This window comes from Schistocerca nitens, chromosome 1 (assembly GCF_023898315.1).
Source record: "Schistocerca nitens isolate TAMUIC-IGC-003100 chromosome 1, iqSchNite1.1, whole genome shotgun sequence".
Classification (NCBI taxonomy): Eukaryota; Metazoa; Arthropoda; class Insecta; order Orthoptera; family Acrididae; genus Schistocerca; species Schistocerca nitens.
Genome location: NC_064614.1, coordinates 486,692,938 through 486,710,948, shown reverse-complemented (window position 1 = coordinate 486,710,948; position 18,011 = coordinate 486,692,938). Strand labels below are relative to the sequence as shown.

The 18,011-nt window shown below is 38.5% G+C and overlaps 1 protein-coding gene across 8 annotated transcripts in view; it reads right to left on the bottom strand.

Moving 5' to 3' along the window:
• LOC126252467 (E3 ubiquitin-protein ligase CCNB1IP1-like) overlaps positions 1 to 18,011 on the bottom strand; it is a 185,749-nt gene that overhangs the window by 67,592 nt on the left and 100,146 nt on the right. The gene's annotated exons all lie outside the window — the stretch shown is intronic.

Here is an 18,011-nt window from a genome sequence, read left to right as displayed (position 1 = left end):
AATCATTATTTGTAACTTTAATTCTTCTCCCAATAAGCATTATCTGTGTTAGTTATTTCTTTCCGCTGCAAGGAGCGTAGCTATTGATGATAGCAATTTGTATCGCATTTTTATCTGTGTTTCTTAGGAAAGTATCAAAGGTTTGCTTGATGAAAATTAGTCTAAATAGTGCACAATATAAAAGTAAAATTTAGTCGGCATTAATCCAAATACTTATCCTGTTAAAAGGAAATTTGCTCTAACAATAGAAAGTCTCTGTCAATTGTCTGCCGCCATCTTAACAATTATCTCAGCGGCAAATTCAAATTATGCAACTCTGCAGACATAAATGCTGAAGGTAATAAAAAGTGTAAAAATAAATGTGCACCGGTGGTCCTGAACTCATTTTAATGAAAATAATTCGAATCAGATTGGTTCTTTAAAAACAGTGCTCATAGCACGATCCATATAACAAACTTTTTCTTTCTGATGTATGTAGCCAAAATTAATTATGCACGAGTTGCGAAAAATACTGTTTCAGGTAACATACGTCAGTGTTGTGCACGACTGATATTCGGTAGTTTTAATGATCATTTTGCTGAAGATAACTGTTTCCATCATAATCAATAGTTGTATAGAATCTGTTGTACAAACTGTGATTTAGTGACACTTACACAACTTACAGACAACAATTTAACACAATGTTAACTTGGATTTTTTTAGCAACTTGACTAAATCTTTAGCCGGGAGAAAAAATTATTTTGTAATTACTCATTGTAATGAAATAACATTATCATTTTAATTTACAAATTAGTTAAATACCATACCACTGAATAACACAGTGAACACCACACTGGTGCCCAACGTGGGGCCACCAATTCACATTTATTCATTTTAATAATTGAAATTGTGATCTATTACAGGTATGGGGTACCAAAACAAACTATTAATCATTGTATATTTACTTGTTTCATGAGCATTGACATCTTCCTACCAAACTGCTGTACGAATCTGTATCTGCACTGGTGCGAGAGACACGAGTAACTTCAAATAAGCAGTGCTGTCCACCACTCACAATCAACAAAGGCAGGAACAGACGTTCATGTTCAGTAATTACACAGCAGCATACCATCAACAACCGTTGCGTGCGACATTTAAAGTTGAGAAATCAGTACCTGCAGCCATAAGTAGTAATAATTGAATAATCTGGCTGCGAGAATAATATTTTCAAATGTAGCAATTCTACAAAAATTTTGTGCACAGAGTGAATTATTTAGATAATGTTATTTGTGTATATGTGTTAGTTATAAGATTATTTTGTGTCAATTGGTGCTTGTCAGTGATTTATATATTTCTTATGCTATATTGGTGATACAATGGTTAAGCAAAATAAATATATTAAACCAAATGAGCATACTGATGCAGAAATGACATCAGAGTCTCAGGTAGAACAATCTACCCATACTTCTGCCGAATTATTAGAAAATTTAAATATGAATGGTAATTTAGTACCTGATGTCCCGAGTGATAGTAAAACTGAGGAGTTGCCAAAACAAACTGACACTCTTGCAGTCAACCAGTTAGGAATTAATGACAATATTTCTCCTGGGCAAGGGGCAGAAGTTAGCAATGCTCAAGCTATGCCGATACAGGATATGCTAACAGCATTGTTTGAAAAGTTTACTATTAAAGAGCAGGAGCCTGAAAAACAACGCGAGCTTAAAGAGCAGGAGCATGAAAGACAACGTCAGCAGGAAAAGAAAAAACGTAGACAGGAAAAGCTTATAGAAAAACAGCAACAGGAGCTCAGGGACCAAGAAAAGGAAAAGAAATTTATGGAAAACATAAACAATATTTTTCTGGAAAGAGATAAAAAAATTGTCCGTAGGATTAATCAAGTGTTGGTCGATCGTGATAATGCTATTACTACCCATTTTAAGCAGGTGATCGATGCAGTAAAAACCACTATTGAACCGTTAACAAACATTCCAGTTCAGGTCAACAGCCTTAAACTGAAGTAGATAGACTAGAGAACCAATTCAAAGCTTTGGCTACCACTGTGGAAACAATGCAGGAGAACACTCCCTCGGAAATCTGAAAGCAAGCCCGAACAGAAGTAGCCAGGGTGCTGAACTCTGAAAATCAAAACTTTGAAAATGTGACAGTATGCAGTAATGACAACATTGGTACTGACAGGCAAAAGATCACAGATAATCTAACGGCGAATTTTAATGCACCACAATGAAGACCAAATTTTGGTGATCAACCGATATTACAAGAGAAATATGTGACACCAAGGAACAATAGTAGTGAAATAGAATGTACTTGTAATAAAGTAACCACACCACCTGCGAATGATAGCAATTCCATGCACTTAACTACTTTAATGAATGAAGAAAGCCTGATTAAGCTTAGACAGTTTCAAATATTTAACGAAGAAAGCAAGAAAAACATACATCCAGTAGTTTTCATTCAAAACTTCAAAAGCGTTCTTCCAAAATCATGGCCAGAAGAACAGAAAATACAGTTTGTGGTTTCACATATTTCTGGTGATGCATTGCTCTGGGCATTAAATGCAGCAGAAACTTGCAAGACTTTCAACGACTTTGAGAAGGTATTCCTTGATCAATTCTGTTCAGCATCTACTCAAGAGCGGCTCCATAAAGTTGTTTACAATGCAGAAATGTACAATCCGAAGTCGGGTTCCTTAAGAAAGTACTTTGAAAAATATATTAACATGACCCATTACTGGGATGAGCCGGTAACCACCAGAGACTTGCTGCGAGTGTTAAAAGCTAGATTACCGATACATATTAGAGAAAAATTATTTAATGTTACAGACATCGATCTGAAAGAATTTCTGTCTGTAATTGATTCTCTGGATCTAGTGCAAGAAGACGCCAAAAAAAAATTCTTATGTGATCAGCAATACCAATAGTCCTAATGGAAAAAATTCATGGCATGGAAACAGTGGAAATAGGGGCAAAGGTAATCCAAAGAAAAATAAAAGTAAAGCATATAGTAACGGAAAATACAATAATAATAATAATAATAATAATAATAATAATAATAATAATAATAGGAATCAATACAACCAAAATTTTTGTTATCCTAATAATAATAACAGTAATTATCAAAAGACCGAAGAACACCAACAACCGAATGGTATTCAGAGGCAGTACCATAATGAAAATCCAAACAACAGCAATAGCAACCGAAAGAGACAAAATGACAACAGGTCAGACAATCCATAAAAAGACAAGCCTAAAAATATGCGGGGTGACAGTGAATATTGGCGACATCAGGGACCAAGTCATTGGCAGCTGCAGCAAAATTCTATCAATTCAGGTCAGCCAATAAATTATGTACAGGCTATACCTATACCACGCAATCAATATCCACTGTGGTGGGATCCAAGCAGGCCACTTCTGACTGAAAACTCACGAAATGTTAGAAGAGTGGAAGTGCCTTCAGAAGCAAATCAAAACACTCAGAAGCCAATAAACTAATTTTGGTTCCTGTAGGCCTTCGCCAGGTGACCAAGGACAACAATGACAGCAATAGGTCGACGAAACAAAAAATAAACATGATACGGTATCAGGATGTCAACAGGATCGAAGATGAGCTATATCAGGAACCTGCTGTCTCTGATAAGCCACAAAGGGGAAAATATCCAAGCATGTGTCACCGAAGCTGTAAATGGTGTAACAGCTACCATTCTACATGACACGGGTGTGGATGTATCAATTACGAATACGCAGGTTTTCAAAAAGATGTCGGAGATAAGAAGATTGCCAATTTTGCCTGTTGCAAATTGTAGGGTTACAGGGGCATTGGGAAAAAAGGCACAGAGTATAAAATACGAGACACAGGTGGAAGTTTCCTTGGGAAATGATCACTTATTATGCATGTTCCTACTAATGGATAACTTGTCAGTACCGGTGCTTCTGGGTCTTGAGTTCCTTCGGGAAAGGAAAGCTGTAATTGATCTCGCCCGTGGGATACGTGCACTTAAGTACCAACAGCAACCGATAACATTAATGCTGATGATAAAAATGAATCTTTCTGTCAGAAAACAAAAGTTGTTAGTGTTGGATCATAAGCACCCCCAGATGTGTCACAAAAATCGAAATAACGATGCACCCAGCAACGTGAGTGACATCGTCACAACAATAGAAGAGAAAATACAGGAGGCAACTTGCATTAATGCTTCAGAGGCTACACAATTAACAGAATTATTATCCGGATACCTCAAAGTATTCAATGAATGCCCTGGAATCATACCAGTATAATATGAAAGTATATCTGCACAAGACCTATTGTAGAGCATCTTACTCGGTCCCCTGGACTAAAAAAAACGAAGTTTGACAAAAAACTTACTAAAACACAAAAATATTGTATTGATGATTTGGTATTGTTAAGGACACATCCCAAGGCATCGATACTCAAAAAAATAAATAAATTACTGTATGAAGAACCATATAAAATAGCTAATATCCCTCATGAGTGGTGCTATATACTCGAGGATATCAATACAGGAAAGAGAAAAGAACTGTATTGTCATAAAGAAATAAAAAAATATTTGCAATAGGAAAACCAATTTAAATGTTGGAATATACAAAGGACCAATCAGAAGTGCAAGTGCACTATCCCGTAACTGTAAATATAATGTTTATGGTAAAATAATTAGCAGTAATAATGTGATAATATTATGTATGTATTAGTTTATAAGCTATTATGTCAAGAATTACACTGTAATATTCTAGAATTATTTGAACAAGGAGTAGAGAATCTCCATAATAAATGTATTTTACTCTAAAAGGGATCAATAACTTGATAAAAGTTCACTTGAGTGTTATGCATTAAATGTGAGGAATTTTACCTTTATATACGTAGGATAGAAATGATTAAAATGCTTAAATAATATATTTGTTCATGTGTAAGAATGGATATAACAAAAATATTTTCATAAGATTTAGTCACGTAGTCCCACACACGTAGCGAGTGTTGGCAGTGTGTGTGTGTGTGGGGGGGGGGGGGGGGGGGATAATCTGCTTTCACCACTAGTGCAGCGAAATCTGAATGTGTACTGATTTACATACACGGTTTCATTACGAAGTCATATAAAATGCTCTTATGAGCAACATTCCCACTTGAAAAGTGCATATAGAATGTCTGTTAAGTACTATGGAAAACTACTGACAGCAATCAGAACAGTGAAATGTGTTTCGCAGGAACTAGTGGACACGTGAAGAACTGTGATTTATATTGTGAATAATGATGAAGAGTGATAAAAACTGTGATCATGTAACCTTATGAACGCTCTTGGAGTGACAAAGTTAGCAGCAACGCTATGAAGGTTGAGTACTGTTGACTGTATTAATAATTAACTTGAACAGATGACCTTCAGTAGTTTGATAAGAAGCGTCTTTGCGTGCCAAATTTAATGTGACAGACTGTACAGCCAGCCGCGCGGAAAAACAATAATGCAACATTGGCTACGCAGCGCGGTGCGAAACTATTTACATTCCCCTAAAGTAAACGAAGCACTCTACGGACACTTGTATGATTAACGGTGCAATTTTCAAAATGTGCATATTGTGATAAACTTACATGTGAATCATTACACTGTGTTGAACAGTGTCAAAATACATAACATACTCCAAAAACAGTCTAATTCCATCTGTGTGAATGCGAGTGAAATGGACACTAATAAATTTTTCCACAGGATGAGAACAATAATTATCTTGTTACTGATGCTTATATTTTGACATTTCATGTACCCATCTTAAACTAAGGGACGTGGAAAAGGAGAAGCAAGCCCTGCTGCAGCACCACTTCTAGCCAACAGCAAATCCAAACCATGATGCAGCCGACGGCAGCCGATGCCCCACCGACTCGGCCAGGGGCGGTCCAGCAGCAGCCACTACCTGTCTGCGTTACAACGGCTCGACACGGGGGCGGTCTTACGACATCAGTGGCAATTTGTTATGACATGTGATAAATGAGTGACATAAACTTTGGAAATTTTATGATATACCACCATGAAAAAACATTCATTATCTCAGATGCTTACAACAGAGTCATAAATTTGCATTTTCCAGCATATTTTATTACATTCATGTCAAGCCTGATTGCTAAAAGTAGGTGGCTGTATTTTCTTGAAGCCCCTTGGACGGTTTTATTCCAAGTCCAGTGAACCCAAATGTGTGTGTGTGTGTGTGGGGGGGGGGGGGGGGGGGATAAGTTAATCCGGGAAGTATCCGCTGCAACTTCCGTGATAATACAGTCACTGAAGTCATTTAAAGTACTTAATTCAACTACAATTTTATCATGTGTAAAACAACATTTAAACTGAACATTGGCATCTTGAGAGTAGCAAATCTACATGGATTACGTGGACTGAAAAAACACACACACACACACACACACACACAAAATAGATAAACTAAATTTCTTTTTCTCAGCCCAAGGAACAATGTAACATCCACAAGATAAATTTTAGCTACAGTGCGATGAGAAGAAATTATGCCTCTAACATTATAAACATTATCTATCCGACATATAGAAAAACAGTGAAATAAAACAAAACGATGATAAATATTAATTATTTATATAATATTTTATGATGTAATTGGACATATCAATGTGTATCATACAAAGACAACGGTAATTGTAAATTCCTTTTATGATCTGCGTTCGTCTTCCTTTGTTTTTACCTTTTTTTGGTTGGCTTTTGTAGGTTGCAGATGGAAGACGCATATCAAACGGAGGTCTGTTAAGAAATTGTAATTATTTGTTAATTATTACTTGAGAATAGAGTTCTTTAATATTATAAATATTCGAATCAGATTGGTTCTTAAAAAACAGTGCTCACAGCACGATCCATATAACAAACTTTTTTTTGCTGATGTATGGAGCCAAAATTAATTGCGCATGAGTTGCGAAGAATATTGTTTCAGGTAACATACGTCAGTCGGTGGTATTTAATGATCATTTTGCTGAAGATAACTGTTTCCATCATAATCAATAGTTGTATAGAATCTGTTGTACAAACTGTGATTTAGTGACACTTACACAACTTACGTTAACTTGGATTTCTTTAGCAACTTGACCAAATCTTTAACTGGGAGAAAAAAATATTTTGTAATTACTGACTGTAATGAAATAACATTATCATTTTCATTTACAAATTAATTAGATACCAAACCCCCAAATAACACAGCGAACGCCACATTGTCATACCTGTAGTGACAAGCGATTCCTCTCGAAATATACCGAGGGTCTGACTGAGGCCATTATAGATCGTAATCATCCCCCCAACCTTGTACAAAAACAGATCTACTGTGCCTTATCTTTCCAGTCACTGAACAACTCCCAAAGCTCCACTGTCCGGCCATGGAAGAGCGGTCCCCTTATGACTCAGTACCACCCAGGACTGAAGCAACTGAATTACATTCTCTACTAGGGTTTCGACCACCTCTTGTTTTGCCCTGAAGTGAGGAATGTCCTACCTACTATCTTTCCCACTCCTCCCACAGTGGTATTCCACCGCCCAATGAATGTACACAATATCCTTGTTCATCCCTACACAACCCCTGTGTCCCAGCCCCTTACCTCATGGCTCATATCCCTGTAATAGAACTAGATGCAACACCTGTTGCATAGATCCTCTCACCGCCACCTACACATCACCTATCCCATCAAAAGCAGGGCTACCTGTGAAACCAGTCATGTGATTTACAAGTTCAGCTGCAACTACTGTGCTGCATTCTACGTGGGCATGCCAACCAACAAGCTGTCTGTCGGCATGAATGGCCACCAACAAACTGTGGCCAAGACACAACTGGATCACCCTGTTGCTGAGCATGGTGCCCAATACGACGTCCCCCATTCCAGTTACTGGTTCACAGCCTGTGTCATCTGGATCCAAACCTCCTCCACATCCCCTCATAGCTGACAAACCATGTCTCGCAGACCTACTACACTTTCCCCGCCCTCCAAAGTACCTCCCGCCACCACACAGAATCCAGAACCTAAACAGACCAGAAACACAAATGTGAACCATTCCTCCAAAAGCCTTAGCCCTGCAGAAGTATCAGTCCTTTCCAAAGGCCTCACCTTTTGCCCCATCCTCAAATTCAATCTTGCAGGACTTGTTAAAGACCTTCTCCCAGTCTCTACAGTGGTAACACTTTTTTGCCACCAACCACACCAATCGGATTCAACCAAAGACCAACATTGAACTCTGTCTGATTCAGTTCACTCCTTCATCCAACCATGATTCACCCCCACTGCCCCCAAATCACCCCCTGTTAACTTTCCAGAATTTCTTAGTCTCAAACATTGCCTCACCAGCATTCCCCAAATCTCTCAACATTAGTCAAACTAACTGTAAATATGCAGAAAGATCCACAATCGCCACCTAAAAACTACTGACAAAGGCTCCCCCACTGTTGTTTTGAACCACAAGGATTACCTGGCAGGAGGACTCCGCCAGCTGTCAGGTTCATCCACCTACAGAATCTGCCACACTGGTCCCATTCCAGAAATACAGCAGGATCTCCAGTCTCTCCTCAAACCCTTAGGCCCATCCAAGAACCTCTCCCCAGAGTTCAACTCTCTTGTCACCCCTACCATTCCATTACGTACTACGTGCTTTCTAAGTCCATAAATCCATCCACCCAGGACACCCCACTGTGGCCGGTTACTGTGCCCCCACTGGGAGAATATCTGCTCTTGTAGACGATTATCTTCAGCCTATTACCCGCAACCTACGCTCCTACATAAAAGATACCAACCATTTTATCCACACAGTTCCTGTCCCTTTACCACATGGTAGCCTTCTCGTAACTATTGATGCCACCTCCCTTTATGCTGACATCCCTAATGCTCATGGCCTTACCGCTATTGAACACTACCTTTACCAACGCCTGACAGTTTCCAAACCTACGAACTCCTTCCTAGTCACCATGACCAATTATGTCCCCACCCACAATTATGTCTCCTTTGAAGGGATTATCTACAAACATATCTGTGGTACAATTATGGGCGCCCGCATGGCACCGTACTATGCCAACCTATTCATGGTCCATCTAGAGGAATGCTTCCTAAACACTCAGAATCCCATCCCTCTCACCTGGTTGAGATTCATTGATGACATCTTTGTGATGTGGATCGAGGATGAGGACATCCTATTCACATTCCTCCAGAACCTCAACACATTCTCCCCCACTCACTTCACCTTGTCCTACTCAACCCATCAAGCCACCTTCCTCAATGCTGACCTCCACCTCAATGATGCCTGTATCAGTACCTCTGTCCATATGAAACCTATGACCCATCAGCAATACCTCCACTTTGACGGCTGCCACCCATTCCATACCAAGAAGTCCATTCCATACAGCCTGTCCACCCAGGGCTTTCGTACCTGTAGTGATGAGTGATCCCTCTCAAAATATACTGAGAGTTTGACTGAGGCCTTTGCAGATTGTAATCATCCTTCGAACCTTGTACAAAAACAGATCTCCCCTGCCTTATCTTTCCAGCCACCCAACAACTCCCAAAGCTCCACCGTCTGACCATGGAAGAGCAGTCCCCTTGTGACTCAGTACCACCCAGGACTGAAGCAACTGAATTACATTTTCTTCTAGGGTTTCGACCACCTCTCATTGTGCCCTGAAGTGAGAAATATCCTACCCACTATCCTTCCCACTCCTCCCACAGTGGTACTCCGCCACCAACCGAATGTACACAATATCCTTGTTCATCCCTACACAACCCCTGTGTACCAGTTCCTTACCTCATGGCTCATATGCCTGTAATAGATCTAGGTGTAAGACCCATCCCAAACATCCTCCCATCACCACCTACTCCAGTCCTGTCACAAACATCACCTATCCCATCAAAAGCAAGGCTATCTGTGAAACCGTTCATGTGATCTACAAGCTAAGCTGCAGCCATTGTGCTGCATTCTTTGTGGGCATGACAACCAACAAGCTGTCTGTCGTCATGAATGGCCACTGACAAACTGTAGCGAAGAAACAACTGGACTACCCTGTTGCTGAGCACACTGCCCAACACAACGTCCTTCATTTCAATGACTACTTCACAGCCTGTGCTGTCTGGATACTTCTCACCAACACCAGCTTTTCTGAACTGTGCAAGTGGGAACTCTCCCTGAAATATATCCTATGTTCCTGTAACCCTCCTGGCCTCAGTCCTCATTAGTCATTGTCTTTATCCATCTAGTCCCTTCCCTGCTTCTATTCTAGCACTACACAGCCCTCTATTACATCAATGCACCCAGTCTTTTTACTTCTCTCCTTTCCTGCTAACCCCCCCCCCTCCCCCCTTTTCCCTCCCTCACCCTGCATCTAACCTCCTGACTGCACCTAGCTGTCCCACTCTCCACCTTTTCCCTGACACTCCCAGGAGCACTTTACTGCCTCCTACCTGTATCCTACTATCCCTTACCCTCTCCATCCTCCCCCAGCCTCCTCCTTACCCCCAACCAGTTGCCTCTCCCATAATGTCCTGCCACTCGCAGTCTAGCTCTAGCTGCCAGAGACTGTGGTCATGTGTGTGTGGGTTGCATTTGCGTGAGTGTGTGCATGCATGTATGTTATCTACTTTTGACAATGGCCTTGTTGGCCGAAAGCTAATTCTCTGACAGTCTTTTTGTTGTGCCTTTCTGCAACTCAGCATCTCCACTATATGGTGAGTAGCAACTATGCTTGTCTTTATACTGTTTCATTCCATCCTGGATATTCCATTGGACAAAATAAATAGTGATAAATGAGCGTGTATAAATAAATGAATATTATAACAGTGGACATTATATTAACTTATGATGTCTAGTTGAAAGCTTAAATTAATTTGACTACTGCATTAATGTCTGACTGAGCAGGCTGTTATATTTTAGTGTACTATCTCATGTTGGGTCTCTGCCTGCATGTTGTTATTGTCAAACGGAGCAGCGTTTGTTTACGTTTCAAATTGGAAAGTAGGTGAACGTAATTTTGTATAAAGTCTGTCTAGTTAATTAAGTCTGTTCATTACGACAATGGTGATCTGCATCTATATACGTATATTATTCTCTCTTTGAGGAGATTCATAAGGCCACTTTTCCCTGAATGATTCAATATCTGGATATGCTCTTCAATGTTGTTTACTCCATGTCTGTTGAGAATTGTATGGATTGCAAATAGAGATTTCGATGTGTTGTTCAACATACGACATCTCAATGTTCTTTGAACTGAATGTTTAAGCTACTCCCAGTTTGTCTTACATAGCAGAAGGGGAAACTCTGGCTACTGAGTTTGTATATGGTTGATCTTTTACATTGTGGGTGGGGTCTCAGCAGAGGGTTGTTATTTTTTAAGTTATGAATGGCTAGCTGCTGAAGTTGCAAGAAACAACCTGTATATCTCAATCATTTCATCTGAGAGGAATTCTGTAAGACTATAGAAACACTTATTAGGAAGATACTTCTTCAAACCTACTTTGAAGGAACTGCTTTAAAATTTTTTATATACATCGGAAGTTTGTTTTAAACAATTTGATCCTGATGTGATATGGGCTGTTGTTTATCTCTTTTGTGTTATGCCTATTCAGGTGATCATCATTTCCTCTAGTGTTATAAATATGTACATCTTTGCTTAAATTACTGTACTGCTTGGATACCGCAATTAGTTGTATAGTTTTAGAAATATGTATCGATGTGTAGTGTAAGTATCTTTTAATTCTTGAACAATCCTTTACATGATTCATTTTATCTGAATTGCACAGAATCCTAACTACCTTTTATTTTTTGAAGGATGAATACTCTTTTTATGAGCCTGAATGCAGCTGAAATTTAACAGCCTTTGACAGACGATAATGTAGTATTCGATACACCAAATCAGTGAAGCATCCAGTCATATAGCTTTTCTTCTTAGGTTTTTTACTTTAACATGTAATTCTGAGTAGATCATTGAAACGTTTGTTTAATAATTAGAGGATTTGTTTCAGTACATAATTATATATTGTAACTGCCAAAATTAATAACATCAGATAAAAATATGCAGATGCTGGGTACTTCACTATTCTAAGTGACAAAAAACCATAATTTCTCATACAAAAATAAAGTTAGTGATAAAAAACCAAGCTGTGTATGATTATATTTAATGATTATTAAATTGGATAAATAAAAATTCTACTCACCAAGCAACGAAAGAAAACACACATAAAAGACTGTTGTGACAGGCAAGCTTTTAAGCCAGTTGAAGGGGAATGAAGAGCAGTGAAGGAAAAGGACTGGAGAGGTCTAGGAAAAGGGGGAGATTTTGGGAAAGTCACCCAGAACCGTGGGTCAGGGGAGACTTACCATATGGGATGAGAAGGAAATGATATTTAATGAATGGTAATTGAATAGATCTGGATATTTGACAATCCACAAAGTAAATAAGAAATGTTATGAAAGAAATATAATATGTAACTCACAAAAAAGATCACATATTTGTATCAGAAAGGTTAGATTTGTTAAAGTCTATGATGTTAATAATTTTGGGCAAGAATGTTTGTTTATCACATTCAGACTGTTAATAACAGTGTCACTTTATAATAAAATCAATTCTAACTGAATTTATAACAAAGAGAAGAAATACAGAATATTCACTGTTAGAAACTTATAGATGTTATCATGGTTTTGACCACATATCTCAGTTCCTCTCTGTTTTTCTCAGTTTTAATTCAGTACTGTTTCAGTATTTGACTCTGTTACTCTTAGTTTGACTCAGATGCAGCGTCAGTTCTTTGGAACTGTAGTGGTTGGCTGGATATTATAAATATACATCGAATATTGAGAAAAAGAGAGCGATTTCATGCAGTAAATATCTGAGGAAAATTCTATGTGCTCTTATTTGTTTTAATGATGGTAGGTAAGGAGGAGGAACATGTAACAGCACACCCCCATTCAACAACTCCATAGGTCAGGATGGACATACTAGGATCAAATACACCATCATCAGATCATAATTTAGAACTTATGACATTGTTCTCCACTGCATAAACTGATTTTCTTAATCTTAAGTTTTTAAATAATTCCTTAAGCCATTTAAGACACTACAATGGATCATTCTCATTGTGTCCTCAGCTAACAGTTGTACCATCTGCATGCATGCATGCATGTATATATGTATGTACATATTAAACCGAAGACCCAGAAATGACAGAGAGGCTTCATCCCACCGTAGACCTCATTGGTTCAGAATCCCACAACAGGTCACAGTAGTCCACCCAACCCATTGCTGCCCCACACCGTGCCCAGGCTTATTGTGCGGTTCGGCCCCCAGTAGACCCCTGGAAACGTCTCATATCAGACGAGTGTAACCCCAAATGTTTGTATGGTAGAGTAATTGTGGTGAATGTGTACATGGAAAAGGCGTTTGCGCAGCAATCACCGACACAGTGTAACTGAGGCGGAATAAGGGGAACCAGCCCGCATTCGCCGAGATAGATGGAAAACCACCTTAAAAACCATCCACAGGCTCGCTGGCACACCAGACCTTGACACTAATCTGCTGGGCGGATTCATGTCGGGGACCGGCACGCCTTTCCGCCCGGGAAGCAACACGTTAGACTGCGCGGCTAGCTGGGTGGGCTATCATCTGCATAGTTAAGTAATTTGCTATTGCACACCATAGGTACAGCATTAATATATATTATCAACAATAACGGCCTCACTATTGATCACTAGGGCAAACCACACTTTCCCATATCTGTACTAGAGTGGGATTTCTCTAACAATGCTCCCTGTGTTCAATTTGTTTCACTTGACACCTGTCTTATAATCATGATTGTAAGAGACTTCTAGCTATCCCTTCAATATCATAAGTTTCCAATTTATTATGCTGCATTTCATAAGAAGCAATATCAAATGCACATGATAGATCTAAGAAGAAATATGACATTCTTTCTTTGTTGTCTAATTTGATTAATATTATATGTAATAGACCACATAAAACAACATTGTGTTTCTTGTAATACTTTTCCTTTGACAAGAAAATTCACTAAGTGCAATAATTTTTTATAACACTTTACTTGAGGTCAGAATGAAACTAAATGATTAGTAGTTTTCAACTTTGTTGGAACTACCCTTTTTGTGCAGTAGCTTGACTAATCTGAATTTTAATTTAGTGGAAACACATCTTTATTTAAACTTACATTGAACACTACATATCTAAGTTCCCTGAATTAACAAAATGATTATTGAAAGTGTTAGTGACCACACAAGCTCTATAGTATTACTGCCTCCATTCTTGTAAGAAGTTGCTAATGACAGGCTTTGGTTTTCTACTTAGTCTCTCATTTACACAGCTCCATGTTCCTTGGGTTAAGTATATGATGTAGTATAATTTATTAGGTATATGTATTCAAGGCCTGTTTACAGGCTGCTCAGCAAGCTTAATAGTTATTTCTAGCTAATGTCTCTATGTATTTTCTGAGACGCAAACATTTTCTCCTTCAGTTGTTTCACTTCATATACCAGTCTTACAAAGTTTTGAATATTTTTAAGTATAAATGGGCAAGCTACAATTAAATATCTAAAGATTGTGTTTTTGAAGATATTCCAGTTGCTTGCAAGTTTTTCTGCACAATATGCATCATTCTAAGTATCAGATTGCAATGAGGGTTCCAACTTTTCAAAAGACTTTTCACTTACACACCTAATTTCCCCTCATCTTACGCATACTAAATCAATCATACATATTTAGTTTGTCAGTTGTCTGCCAAAAAAAGTAATCAGGGCAATTGAGATTTATTGTGTTAATTCTACATTTATTTAAAGTGATCTAGGTATGATTTGTATAGCCAGCAGTGTATAGTTTGTTGTTCTCTGAAAAACAGTCTACAATAGGAAGTAGTAACCATTTTTTTAAAAACATTTATCACATCATGTTAAAACTTAAGTTCCTTAGTGCAAGAATATTGGGGCTGTTCCACAGATGGCAACAGATGGAAAATAATTATGTTTGCTGATGAAAACAACATTGTGGTCACTAATAAAACTCAGCTTAGATAACTCTGAATGAGATTCACAACTGGTCGGTGTGAAATAAAAGAACTTTGAATATAAGCAAAACCAATGTCATGAAGTTTAGCTTAGAGAGGGGAAATGACACTATCAAATGAAACACAATGGTTAACTCTATGCATTATGTAACAAAAGCAAACTCCTATGGATGACTAATAGCTGTCAGTTAAGAGGAATCATCACAAAGATAGTTTCACTGGCGTCTTCTGCCCTCAGTGTGAAACAAATAAGGCATTGTTGTTACAGATCATCGTTATGTACTCTGATTTCTTACATATGAATTCCTTTTTTTGATTATTCAATAACTAGAACACTGGAATAGAGTCTATAAGAACAGTAATTAAGAATTGTAACAAGACTCACAATAAGAATCAGTTTAAACAGTCAGATATCCTTACTATTATATGTGAGCATATAGGTGTACACGAGTCAATAGGATACATTAAGAAAAAAAAAACATCACTAATTATTCTGCAAACTGTTACATTTACAATCAGGTAATAAGAGCCAGACAGAGATTACATTTAAATTGAAAATCCAAAATAGTATTTTTCAATCATAAAATAAAACTATAAAATAAATTAAACAATGGAAAATCCAAGGTGGAATGATGACAACATGAAAAGGTTAGATTGCTATTCACCATATAGAAGAGAGGTTGAGTCACCGACAGGCACAACAAAAAGATGCTAAGCATGTGAGCTTTCAGCCTTCTTCTAAAATAGGCAACATGTACTCATGCATGCAAGCACAAGTCACACACACATGACCATTGTCTCTAGCCACTGGAGCCGTGGCCATAGACGGTTGCAATGTGTGTACAAATTGTGCTTGTGTGCGTAAGTGTTAGGTGAGTGTGTGTGTGTGTGTGTGTGCGCGTGTGTGTTTTATTTATTTAAGAAGGCCTAAGTTTGGTCGAAAACTCACACATTATCAGTTTTTTTGTCGTGCCTGTCTGCATCTCCTCTGTATGGAGAGTAGCAATCTATTCTTTCATTATTTCTAACTAAAGAAAATAAAGAGAGATGGTGAAAAGTTGAAGCATGGGCCCATTTATGGTGTTGCAATTGGAAGAGCAGTGGTTTCATATGAAGTGGTCTAGCTCTACAGATGTTCCCGACTTGACTAACGTTCAAATTCTGTGTGCAAGTTTGCCAAATGGTCAATGGAAGATACAAAAATTTCTAGTCCACAAACTTTAATGCTTCACCAGTATGAGACTCTTTAAGTGAAAGCTGACAAAATGTTGCAGTGACATCTCAAAAGTTACAGTCAATTTTGAATCACTGCATTTCACTGATTAATTGTGACGAGATGATTAATTGTGGAAAAGCTGCAAAACTTGGCAAGATGGTCGAATAGCCTACATTGTGCATATTTAAGTTTTATATCATTTGAGTCACTACCTTTGCTCAAAGCAGTACTCAAAGTCATCTAAAAATTTCATCACTAAAAAATTTCTCCCACTTAAAGTTGCATAATCTTTTCTGGAAGTTTAGTTAGGAAACTCTCCTTTTGTGATCTTATTGTATAGTAGCTTGTTTATGAAACCTGAAAGTCCTATGAGTTCTGGTTTTACAGTAGTTGTGGCACATGAAGGTGAAATTCATGAAAAAATATCTTGATAAATAATAATAAATTGCTGCCATGTGTAGTACAAGCATGTCATCAGATTCTGGACAACTTGCAACAACATGCTGGAAAGAATTGGTAGCTCCCAGGAAACAAGCAGAACAAAATCAGGCCAAGCGAAACAGTTAACATGAATACACTTCAGAAAACCAGGAAATATAAAACATATGACAGCTGTTCTCACTAAACATAACATATTTGTTACAGCAGTACAAAAACAAGATTTACAGATGAGTATGCCTTTCGGCAGAGAGATATAAAATTTTCAAAGGAAACACAGGGAAATTGGTTATGAAAAATGTCCCAGATTTAATAATAGCCTTCACTGTCAGCTGCAAATTTTTTTATTCCAAAACAGATTTCCGGTCATCTAATGGTATATTATCCATGCTGGATAAAATCTTCTCGGTTTTTGAGCTGTGTCAGTTCCAATAAAATTCATGAGCTTTCAATGGCTAGTTACACCATCATCGTCAGCTGTAAAACTACTGACTGCCGGGGTTGGCACTATTTGCCACTTATATATCTACGAATATCGTCGCTGGCACCAATCAGAGAGGGCCAAAATGAAATGTGTGTGGAAGGTAAGTTGGGCATTTCATTGCAGCTCCGGCGTGCTGCGGGACTGAGTGATGTCAAGTGTCACAAGGACCTGACACCACATTTGAAGCTGCTGCTTCTACCTCCCTACAAGTGTTAAGCATCTGCCATTACTTCCTTTCCACATCCAAAGCCCGCCCCCACACCCTACTCAGTGTGTATCTTTGGTCTCTGTTGAAACTGTTTCTGTTCATTCTAATCTCAGCCACCTCTTTTATAATGGAGTCTCAGTATGTTGATGCATGAGCCAAGACTCTTGTATTCTCAAGCTGTATTTTGTGTCCATTTTCGAAGCAATGCTCAGCTCTGGCTGACTTGTCGAGCTCCCTTTACTTAATATGTCGCTTGTGCTCAGTACAACGCTCCACAACTGTACGAATTGCCTAAACTTTATAGATCCTGCTGCACTTGCAAGGGACACCATGCACACTGGGCTCATGAAGAGCTATATCATCTTTAACAGGGTGCAACATATGTCATATCTTGGGGGTGGGCTGGAGCACTGGTCTCAATCCATGTCTCTGCAGTACACGTCCTAACTTACTGCTCATTGATCCCCAGTATGGCAGGAAAGCCACCGTCTTGGCTTCTTCTGCCAATTCACACGGTGTCCTTTGGTGACACCTGAAAGTGTTTGCAATTTCCCTTTTGCTATAGCCATTCTCCGTGGACACGTGCCTCAAGTGCTGCAATTCAAACTAAAGGTGGTCGTCATCAGAAATAA